Here is a 12592-nt window from a genome sequence, read left to right as displayed (position 1 = left end):
ATACTGGAAATTTACGCATAAAATTATATCTTCGTATATTCATTTAAAAAAGTGATAATATATATATATATATATAATTCAAACACGGTAGGGTTTGAATATATGGTTAAGTAGCAGTTTCAGTCCTTTATAACTGCTTTAAAGCTTCACCGCTCACTCATTTTTCGACCAAATTTCAAACAATTATTACAGTTTATAGATCACCTTCTCAGCTATATTGTGAAATTTTTTTTTTCGATTTTCGTTCTGTAAAACAAAATTTATGATGAATTTACTGGTTGTCAAAATTGTAAAAAACGTAAGGAGTTGAGCGACGTTTTTTTATGACTGGTTTCCATAACAACCACGTCGCTTTAGCGACTACTATTGCTACCAATTCACCGCTCTCGCGAAAAGAGGAGTAACAAGTGAAACAGACACAATGAAAGAATGAAAGGGAGATAATTGGGGAGATTTTATTGAAAGCAGACGAATGCCGTACATTGTTATTACATATGTGTATGTTATGTTTATGGGGGCAAAAAAAAAAAAAAAAAATTAAAAAATAAGACTGAAATCAAACAATGAACATGTGAATTTACTGGAAACCTGAAAAAATCATGGATTACAATAGAAAAATGCGAGCATGAAAAGTAATATGGTTAAGCTTAATCATGGAAAAGTAAAGGACTAGTTGTTAAAACTGGAAAAGAAAAGGACAAGATACTCTAGTAAAAAATATAAGAAATTTATAACTTTGAATATTGCAGCATTAATAATGTTTCAAATTCAATTTATAATATTATATAATACTTAATGCTGCAATATTTTAATTATTTATTATATTTTTTACTAGAATATCTTGTACGTTTGTTTTCTAGTTTTAACAACTAGTCCTTTACTTTTCCATGTTTAAGCTTAACCATATTACTTTTCATGCTCGCATTTTTCTATTGTTATATATATATATATATATATATATATATATATATATATATATATATATGTGTGTGTGTGTGTGTGTGTGTGTGTGTGTATTATTCCACGAATTTCAGCCTTTTGGATTATATTGGACCATCTTCCAATTACGCGATTTCTTGGGATTTTACTTGTGCGAATGAAAATTTAACTAACTTTGTTGGATTTACATTTTTGGATTTTACCGTTATTGGATACTTTACCTTCCACCAGACTATCCATTTACGTGAAATCACCTTTTTCTTCACCCTATTCCCTCGGTTTCACTTTTTGTTTTCAAGTAAGATCTTTGACTTACTTGCAGTTTCATCAAATACTTTTGCAAGCAAAATCCGATCACGCATTTTGCCAATTCCTACCCTTTGATGAGAAGGAAAGTATTTCTTCGAAACTCCGCGGATTAAGGACTATCCACTTATTAAGTGTTTCCTTTTCAAATTACATATGTTGTAAACTCTTTTTCAAAGTGATTTTAACATGTTTTATTAACTATTTGCTCTTATATATATATATATATATATATATATATATATATATATATGTATATATATATATAGCTTACATCTATTGATCAAGAAAGAAAATGGCAGCTGCGTTCTTAGAATGTGTTCAAGAACTCTTGTGAATGATGTTTATGGCAATGATTTCACGCAGGATGGAGACATAACAATATTTCAACTTGTCATGAATTTGTCTTACCATTTCGAAATAGTTCAATGTATTGATAAGCATCGGTTCGTAGCCAATACTTATAGTTGTGCAAAATGTATAATTTATCATACGTACTGAACCGTTATTTGCACTCAATTTATGGCTAGAGATGGACATGTTCAAAAAAGGGATTTCAGCGTTCAATAAAACAAAAACATCTTTTTTTGAGCGAAGCAAAGTTTCTTACGAACAATTATCGGAATAATTTATACATAGACTACAAATGGTTTTTGAGTTTCAGGTTTTTATATAAAACTTTGAACTCAGACGCAATTTTGTTTTAAGGCCGCTATGTGTTCCCACAATAGCCATTAGTCGCGTGCTCTCATGTAATGAATGAATGCGTGAACGTAGGATTGACATGATATTCTTAAAGATAAACTAAAATGACCGAAAAATGGGCTGAAATGACTGAAATAAATAAAAAGTAAATGACTTAGAATAACTTTAATGAACTTAAGGATGAATTGAATGACCTTATGAATGACTTGAAAGCTTAAAAAATAACTGGAATCCTTCAAAAACAACTTGAATGATCTGGAGAATTACTTGAAGGCTTTGAGACTGACTGGTTGTAAAGTGGGTGATCATTTTACACTAAATTAATACAGAAAAGTTATCCCCACTTTATATAACAAAGTTACAAACATAAGTACAACATGTAGTAAGAACAGATACTACAATTTGATCTTGGCCAAAAGGCCAAGAAAAGGGTATTTATTTGCTCCACCACCGAGCAAACTAGGCACAAGGCCGATTTTTAATGTGAGGAGTGAAGGGGAAATGGGGACCAACTCCCCGGGGAGGAGGAGAGCTGGATAGTGACAATTGGTATGAAGGGTTGCCCCTACATTGACCAAGTTCTTATATGTGGGGTTGGTATTTATTTGCTTCCCCACGAGCAAATTATGCACAAGGCCGATTTTTAATGTGAGGAGTGAAGGAGAAATGGGGACCAACTTCCCGGGGAGTAGGGGAGCTGGATAGTGACAATTGGTATGAAGGGTTGCCCCTACATTGAATAAGGTCTTATATGTGGCGTTGCCCCCACATATAGTCTTTGCTTGCAGTATCTGCCGGAACAGATACTACATGTTGATCTTGGCCAAAAGGCCAAGAAAAGCTTAGAACAGCATCTATTAATAACAGACCATTGATCCTAACCAAAAAGGTCAAGTACAAAAGTGTTACGGACAGACCGACTGACCGACCGACCAACGGAGTGACTTATAGAGTCGCTTGCACGCGACTGAAAACAACTTTTTCTGTGTTTATGTTCGTGTGAGTTCGTTCCCTATGAACGTCTGGGCGACTTTTTTTTTTTTTTAAATTTCACTCAAATATTCCTTATATGTCTGTCAGTGTTCTTAGATAGGTTTTGAACGAGAATGTCTTCGATAGGTATCGATAATCCCCCCCCCCAAACAAAAATAAAACAAAAACAAAATCCAATAAAAGTAGCAACATGCGATTTAAGTTAACGCCTTATACAGCCTAACATCATAAGTCGAATTGCCCGGCATGTAGAATCAACAGGGTACTTTGATATGATAAGAACACTTTCGAAATAAATGTTTCTATTTAGAGCACAATTGAAGCATGATACTTGATAATGATACTTTAATTCAAGTCATTATATATAAAATAATTTTACAAAATAGATTCTCTCACAGTAGACTCTCTACAGTGCAATGTAAACTACAATGGATTGTTTCGGCATAGAATCAGGTTGAAATGGACGTTCGAAATTCACTCGAAGCTTGTAGTCTCAAAATAACTTTGTCTCATTGAGACGTCTTAATACCCTTATGTTGGTCGAACTGCTATTATCATTTGCAAACACCAATTCCCTTATGTTGTGCGAATTATTATATTATTGCACGCTGTTGTGCTTTGTGAATCAACTGACTTTCATCATTGCAATATAATTTCGGTCAGAGATGATAGTAAGGTCTACAGTTTGACCTGTTGTTTGTCCGCCATTCGCCTGCCAAGTCCCAAGTTATTGTTTTAAAATATTGAACCCTTTGCATCTATTTTTGCCGGTTAAAAACAAATTGATTTTTTTTCCACGGATCCAAATCTCCTATTGTTGTGTCTGTATCCATAACAACACGAACGCAGAAAGTAAAGGTAAAACAAATATATTAAAACGAAAATATAATACATATTTACAAAGGTGCAGTTGTACTGCAATTGGAAGATAGTCCGGCAGAGGGCGTGTTAAAGTCTTTCATGGAGCAACCGGCACATGCGTCTAGCCTATCCGGCGTTCGAACACAGCTCCCCGGTCTTGCTGACTTGATACCTTTATCTATATCTTGTTCACCCACGTATGCTAATTAGTGGGCGTGTCCACAACACCTATATATCAAGTTCCAAATTTTTAGTGTGGTTTTCCTTCCATATAAAGTGGTTGGTTTTCACAAATTGTCACCCATCTGATACTGACCGGGATAAAAGTCACTTAACTTGAGTAAACATGATTATACCGTATACGTACAACTTAGTAATAAGTGTTCGTTTCACTAGTAGAAGGATTTAATCAGCCAGTTTTCCCGAGAAAATATTTCTCGGAGTGAAACACGAACGTTTCTATGTAGCTTGCTTGCCACAAGTATATTATGCACAGTTATTAAGCTGCACGCAGACAACTAGCTCGACGAATTTCTGGGTGTGAAACACAAACGTTCTTGTATAGCTTGCTTGCTATAAATACATTATACTCTAATATATATACAATGGTCGTTCCAAAAGTAAGGCCTCATTAATAAAAGTTAAAGAGCTACCAAGACAAAAGTGGTACCGTTAAAACGAGCGGCCTGTTGTGTTCCAGAATTTATTTTTCTACATAGTCACCACCATTCTTCATGCACTTTTGTCAGCGATGAGGTGGTGTCTGTTGCCATACTGAAATCGACGAACCCATCTCCTAACTGTGCTGACGTCAACTGCATCCGCTTAGTAAAAATTCAACAGACGCCGGTGAATGTTGTTTGGAACAACTTTTTCTGCGTGGAAATATTCAACGACGCATCTTTACTTCAAACGCGCGTCCATGGTAGAGGTTTCTTTCTTAGAGTCTAACACCGTCAATATCTGCAACGGAGACATGAAATTTTCAGGTCATGAATGCATATGTTCAGTCATTATGACAATTCAATTTGCAATTCCACTCTATTTTTGCAATTCCTGGTCTATTTGCGCGGAATAAAGAAAAATAGGAGGCATTAACGCCGTTGGTACATAAATAATGCCCTATAAACAGTCGGTCACTCATCTATTTGCCGATCATGCACGACATTGCTTAACTTTAATGATGTGACGGGCAGTATTGTTTCAGTGTTATGCAATCCAATAGCAATACAAATGTAATTTATTAATCCAGTCAGCTGATGATTCAAGTAAAATGATTCATCAATCTCCATTTGCAAGGTATGAAGACCAAAATTGATTGGCTCCCTAGTGTGATTACAGGTGCTCCCGGACACGTAAGTAATATCGGGATATGCTAATATCGGAGACATCAGATGCCGACGTGTCCATTATCTCAAACGTGGTATACTTCTTAGTTTTCCGTCATTTCGACAGTAATCATGTTTTTGTTTTCTTGCATTCAAGGCAAATGGAATGATTGGATCAACACTTACACATCCAACATTGTTATAAAGAAATATGAAACTCGAGTACGACCTCATGTAGAGAATTGATATATATATATATATATATATATATATATATATATATATATATTTAGTGGAGATGGTAATTAATAAAAACTGAAGAAAGTGCTCAATACTGTTGTAGAGCAAATATGCGTTTTATTTTTTGTTACCGTATCTTTCTGTTAAGTTAATTATTGTTTCGGCTACACGGCTGTTTTTTTTGCCGTCTGTAGCGTCCTCAGACTTTTACAGTAAAAGTCTGAGGACGCTACAGACGGCAAAAAAAAACGGCCGTGTAGCCGAAACAATAATGTAACTTAACAGAAAGATACGGTAACAAAAAATAAAACGTATATATATATATATATATATATATATATATATATATATATATATATATATATATATATATATATATATATATATATATAAGAAGCAAACAAACAAAGATGGCCGCCGGAACAAACACACGATGGTGAGCCTTCTATGAACTGTTTTTTTTCTTACATTGTCCTGCATTTTTTTTTTTCAATCTAAGCATATAATTTTTATCATTTCTGAAGCGTATATGCACGTAAGGGGACGGTATTGACATAATAACCGTTTGTTTCTGCGTTACGAAACGGATCTGTAGAAAAATGTGTCGAACTTTTGACATGCTGGGGGAACTGTTTTGGTTGAAAAGTAAATATTTAGATCTTTGAATGTTATTATACTATAATTTCTTTCTGTTGTTATATTAACCATAGATCGAACTTCTAAATAAAAAAGGATTGATATACACAAAAAGTGAAATATAATTAAAACAACAACAACAACACACACACACACACACACACACACATATATATATATATATATATATATACATATGTTTGTGTGTGTGTGTGTGTGTGTGAGTGTGCGTGTGTTGCAATATTTTTAAGGTAATGAGGAGGTATGCTCCCTGACAGCCGGAAGATTCTACTTATAAACGATGCTGCTAAGAACTGACGAATCAAATTAAATCACGTTCTGCTACCAACCAATCAAAAACCAGAGATGCTCCATAAAAATTAAACCTTTTCTGTAGCAATTTCGCATGTTTTCTTCGGGTCAACACGGAAAGAATCTTTTTTTGCACTGTGGCTTCCAATTAAAGAACTGCCTACTGAAAACCAGTCACCTCCAGGACTTGTATAGAACAACTAACCATCGGTAACTAAACATGGTTTACAACTCAAGAAGCCAAATTTGGAAATCAAATTTTCGCTCCCAAACTGATAAAAAAAACTTGCATGTGTGAATACCCTTTATGTAAAATTTCACATGTTCAGACACAAATTTGGCTGAATAGTTTGCTAGAGGCCGTAAAGGTCAAATCTTTTAAACTTTAACCCTTTGACAGTTAAATTTTCGGCAAAAACCGATAAAAAAGCTTGTCCTATGTCTGAATACACTTTATGTAAAATTTCAAATGTTAAGACCAAAAATTGGCTGAGTAATTTCGTAGAGACCGCAGAGGTCAAATGCTTTTACTTTCGACCCCAATTTTGATCCTTTAACACTTATCATTTTGGGCTCAAATCAGGTTAAAAAATTGGATCCATGTTCAAGTAACCTATATCTAAAATTTAAAGTGTTTAAACCCAAAATTGGCCGAGGAGTTTGGTAGAGTTTTCAAAGATCAAACCGTTGGTTGACCTTTAACCTTTGACGGATAAAGTTCTGGGTTAAAACCGATTAGAAAGATTTTCCCAAATCTCAATACACCTTATGTCAAATCTCGAGTCTGTAGACTGAAAATTGACAGAGTAGTTTAATAGGGAAAAGTACACACACAGGCTTACAGATAATTTTACTTTTTTAGATGTATAGATTGGCATATCTGTGTATCCATCTGCCATTAAAACACTTTTCCTTAAAGGATACATAATATTAGCAATGCATATGAAAAATAAATATTTTTAAAATTATAAATATTAATATGTCTGGACATTTTTAGAAACAATGTCTATAACCATATGCTAATATGGCTAATTATTTTTTTAACTGTGGTTTGTAGATTTCCGATTATAAAACAGTAATACTTTTAGAGGGAATATTTTTTTTCATCTACATTTATGCCTTTGTTATATTCGCCTTGATGTTCTGTAAATATATTTGTGAAGATTGGTTGACCTTCAAAATGGCGCCCATTGAACCATTATTAAATATAGCAAGATTGTCTACGATTTGGCAAAATTAAATGTCCATCTACATCCAAATTTGCAGCTGTAAATATCCGACAATGGACGAGGTGCCTTCAATAAGTTTCCAGACATTTTTCGTTTGGAAACTTTTATTGATCAGACACAAATGAAACTTTGATCCCCTTCAAAGTAATCTCATCCGGCTGCAATGTTGTACCGCTCCAACAACCTCTGGAAAGCTCTATGGAAGTTCTTTTATGTGAGAGTGTTAATGACCTTCGTACAGCCTCTTTCATTTCCTAAATTGTCTCATAACCACAGTCTCTAAGGTTTTTCCTTGAGCTTAGGGAATAAGCAAAAGTCACAGGGAGCAAGGTCTAGACAATAGGGAGGATGAGGAACTATCTTGATGCCCATCTTGGTCAAATAGACTGATATTATCCTCAGTATCTCGTGAATAATAAAAACCTAACAGCCAGCCATGGTTCTCCCCAGAATGTGCAGCTGCTATCGCGCACAGAAATCACTTTTTCCATAGCTACCAACGTAATAGATGCACTGAGACTAAAGCTGCTTTCAGGACTGCCAGCAACCACTGTAAAAGAGTAATAAAAAATTCAAGAGAGCTATATGCCCAGTCTGTTAAATCCAAGGTAGCTGATCAGCGGCTTGGTTCCCACCAGTTTTGGCAAATAACAAATAGGATCCTGAACAGAAGTGTGCGTTCTATCCCAACCATTATCAATGGACCAGAGGTCATCTCGTCAGCGTCAGACAAGGCCAAACTATTTGCAAAGAACTTTGCAGCTAATTCTACCCTATGCGACGAAGGCCATCAACTTCCCATATTTCCTCCTATAACACAGAACAAGCTAGGTAACATACAAATATCCGTGCATGAGGTCGCCAAGCTAATCAAGAACCTAGATTCCAGTAAAGCAACTGGCCCTAATGGCATACCAATTATAGTGTTAAAAAAGCTTCAACCAGAACTCGCTCCCATACTTACAAAACTATTTAAGCGCTGCCTTAAGGAGAAGTGCTTTCCGATTCCCTGGAAGACCTCATCAGTTTGCTTTGTATTTAAGAATTCAGGTGATAAGTCATCTCCCTCTCAGTACAGACCAATAAGTCTACTGTGTGTTATGAGTAAGTTGCTGGAATCCATATTAAATAGAGAAATAGTCAACCACCTCAGCAGGAACAACCTTCTTAGTGACACACAATATGGTTTCCGCTCTGCAAGATCTACCGCAGATGTGCTGACGGTTATATCCCACAGGATTAGTGAATCTCTTGACAAAGGCTTCCTTTCTAGGGCAATTGCTCTTAACATATCAAAGGCCTTATACAAGGTATGGCATAAGGGTCTACTTCACAAGATTTCCAGCTACGGTATAACTGGAAATGTTTTCTCAATCATTAAATCATTTCTCTCCGATAGGCTCATAAGAGTAGTGGTCGATGAACAAAAATCAGAGGCCTGCAATATAAATGCTGGAGTTCCTCAGGGGTCAATCCTGGGCCCAACTCTTTTCCTGATCTACATCAATGACCTCCCTAAACACATACTTAAATCATTCGTTGACATCTATGCTGATTACATGACCATCTACGGCAACACATCAAAGGCTGTAAATGACAAAGTTCTCTCTTATTCTCTCTCCTCTGATCTCGAGCGCGTGGTTCAGTGGGGGAAGACGTGGCTGGTTACCTTTAATGCATCTAAAACCAAACTCCTATCCTTACATCATCAACGCTCTGATCCCCATCTGGCATCAAGTGGGATGGATGGCTCTCGTCTGGGAAAGGCCCCGTGTTTTGACAAGTTTGTCCTATCAGCAGGTGCAAAGTACTGGGGCTGCTGTATTGCCATTTGGTGAATGGATTCTGGACCATGCAGTAGCTTCTGGTGGGGCCTCTCGATGCCATACTAGTGGGTAATTGTTACGGCTTTACCTTATCATTAGCTACAAATAAAATAAAAAAAAATTCTTCGTTTCTTTTTCTCTCTTAATTTCCCCTCTCTGTCCTGCTCTAAGTAAATCTGACGACCTAGTCCACAAATTTCAAAATTTCATCATGACAAGTTTCAAGAAAAAATACACGATTAAACCCGGTTCTCCAACTTCCAACGTAGACCCCTACTACCATGTCTCCTTCTCCAACATCCGGGATCTACGTTCTAACCTTCCAGAGGTTGAAACCCAATTACAGGAGACTAAACCAGACCTTTTATTTTTAAGTGAAACTGGCATTGGACAGGCTATTTCCCTAGAAGAGTTTGCAATTAAAGGATACTCTAACTTAACTTCTAAATCTGACCCCCAAGTGCCTATATTAAAGATAGCTTTCACTGTGGTAGGGACATCTCCAGGGAAGATCCTAACTTACCCTATATGTGCTTCCGGGTTGCTTTAGCTCACACTACGGCATTTTTATTTACTCTCTATCGCCCCCACAACAGCGGAGTTACTATCTTTCAAAGCATATCTGAGAAAATTGACCAAGTCCTATCTGCTTATCCTTCAGCTAACATTCACGTATGTGGAGACTTCAATGTTCACAACGTCGAATGGTTGACCCACTCAAACAAGACCGATGATGAGGGGAGGTTCTGTCATGATTTCTCCATTGCCTATGACCTCACTCAGATTGTTCAGGAACCCACCCGAGTGCCCGACAATGACGGCCAGTATGCGAGCCTACTAGACCTTTTTCTCACAACTTGCCCTGAACTATGTTCAGTTTCTGTTCTGTCGCCTCTTGGATCTTCCGACCACTCTGTTGTATCAATTAAGATAAAAATGAAGTGTAATAAGTCCCCAGACGTACCTCTCCATCGTACAGTATATCGATACACTAAGGCTGACTGGGATAGCTTCCGTACATTTATAACTGATCTACCTCTGCATTCCATATTTAAAAAGGATGTGTCCTCTATAGTATTAGACCTGACGGAATGGTTAATTGTAGGTATTGATCGTTTCATACCCTCGAAAAAGTTTCAGCAAAAACCTAACAGCCAGCCATGGTTCTCTCCAGAATGTGCTGCTGCCATTGCGCACAGAAATCACTTTTTCCACTGTTTCCAACGTAATAGATGTATGGAAACTAAAGCCGCTTTCAGGACTGCCAGCAACTATTGTAAGAAAGTAATAAGGAACGCAAGAGAGTTGTATGCTCAATCTGTTAAGTCCAAAGTAGCTGAGCAGCGGCTTGGTTCCCACCAGTTTTGGCAAATAGCAAACAGAATTCTGAACAGAAGCGTGTGCTCCATCCCAACTATCATCAATGGACCTGAGGTAATCTCGTCAGCATCAGACAAAGCCAAACTCTTTGTCAAGAACTTTGCAGCTAATTCTATCTTTTGCGATCAAGGCCGCCAACCCCCAATATTTCCTCCTGTATCTGAAAACACACTATGTGATATACATATATCTGTACGTGATGTTGCCAAGCTAATCAAAAACCTTGATTCCAGTAAAGCAACTGGCCCGGACGGTATTCCAATTATAGTACTCAAAAAACTTCAACCTGAACTAGCGCCCATACTTACAAAACTATTTAAACGTTGTCTTAAGGAGAATAGTTTCCCATCTCCCTGGAAAATTTCATCAGTATGCCCTGTATTTAAGAATTCAGGCGATCGCTCATCCCCCTCTCAGTACAGGCCAATAAGTTTCCTGTGCGTCATGAGTAAGTTGCTGGAATCTGTGTTAAATACAGAAGTAATCAACCATCTCAACAAAAATAACCTGCTTAGTGACACTCAATATGGTTTCCGTTCTGCTAGATCTACAGCAGATGTGCTTACAGTTATATCTCATAGGATTAGCAAATCTCTCGACGGAGGCAACCTTTCTAGGGCAATTGCTCTTGACATATCTAAGGCCTTTGATAGGGTATGGCATAAAGGTTTACTTCATAAGATCTCTAGCTATGGTATAGCTGGAAATGTCTTCTCAATTATTAAATCATTTCTTTCTGATAGGTTCATAAGAGTAGTAGTTGAGGGGCAAAAATCAGAAGCCCACAGTATTAATGCCGGTGTCCCTCAGGGGTCCATCCTGGGCCCAACTCTTTTCCTGATCTACATTAATGATCTTCCAAATCACATCCTTATATCATTTGTAGACATTTATGCTGACGACACTACCATTTATGGTAGCACATCTAAGACAGTAAACGACCAAGTTCTCTCCAATTCTCTCTCCTCTGATCTTGAGCATGTAATACAATGGGGAAAGGAGTGGGTGGTTACTTTTAATGCATCTAAAACCAAGCTTCTCTCTTTACATCATCAACCTTCTGATCCCCATCTGGCATCAATTGAAATGAATGGCTCTCGTCTTCAGGAGGCCTCAAGTTTTGACAAGCTTCTGGGCTTGACCACTACTCCTGATCTTAAATGGAACACGTACATTAAATCTGTTGCCAAGGCCGCTGGAAAAATGGTGGGATCTTTCTATCGATCCAGTAGATATCTCACTGCTGATGCAATTCTCTATTTATATAAGAGCCAGGTACGTCCAATGATGGAATACTGTTGCCACATCTGGGCAGGAGCTGCTAGAAAGGACTTGTCCTGCCTTGATAGAGTTCAAAATAGACTTCGTAGCCTCGTAGGAGATGTCCTTTTCTCTTCCTTGCAACCCCTATCTCACAGAAGAGATGTTGCGAGTTTGTCTCTGATGTATCGTTATTTTCATGGAAAGTGTTCGACTGAGCTTCAATCTATGGTCCCTCCTCGCAAAACTTTCACAAGAAACACTCGTCTAGCTGTAAACACTATCAATAATTCCCCCAACTCTTTATCTGTGCCTAAACCTAAACGTAGATTCCATGAACAAAGCTTCTTTATTAGAACTGCACGCCTGTGGAATTGTCTTCCGTTTTCCTGCTTTCCGGCTGACTACAATATGGTGGTCTTCAAGTCTAACGTAAATAAGTTCTTGATGAGCCGTTCCATATAAGTTATCAAATTTAACAAATTTTCATTACTAATGATTATTATATTGTCCAATTTCTACTGTACACTCTTTAACCCTTATCCTTGAGTGGCCTCTTGGCCTTGATAATGTGTTG

General features: G+C 37.1%; 1 long non-coding RNA gene and 1 pseudogene across 1 annotated transcript in view; both read right to left on the bottom strand.

The window, feature by feature from the left end:
- Positions 1-12592, bottom strand: part of LOC145267041 (uncharacterized) — a 689166-nt gene that overhangs the window by 67055 nt on the left and 609519 nt on the right. The window lies entirely within an intron of this gene.
- Positions 2280-2383, bottom strand: LOC145267276 (U2 spliceosomal RNA; annotated as a pseudogene).

Source organism: Euprymna scolopes, chromosome 42 (genome assembly GCF_053919585.1).
Source record: "Euprymna scolopes isolate OS-2025 chromosome 42, ASM5391958v1, whole genome shotgun sequence".
Classification (NCBI taxonomy): domain Eukaryota; kingdom Metazoa; phylum Mollusca; class Cephalopoda; order Sepiida; family Sepiolidae; genus Euprymna; species Euprymna scolopes.
The sequence above is the reverse complement of the archived record's forward strand: the minus strand, read 5'-3'. Positions and strand labels throughout refer to the sequence as shown.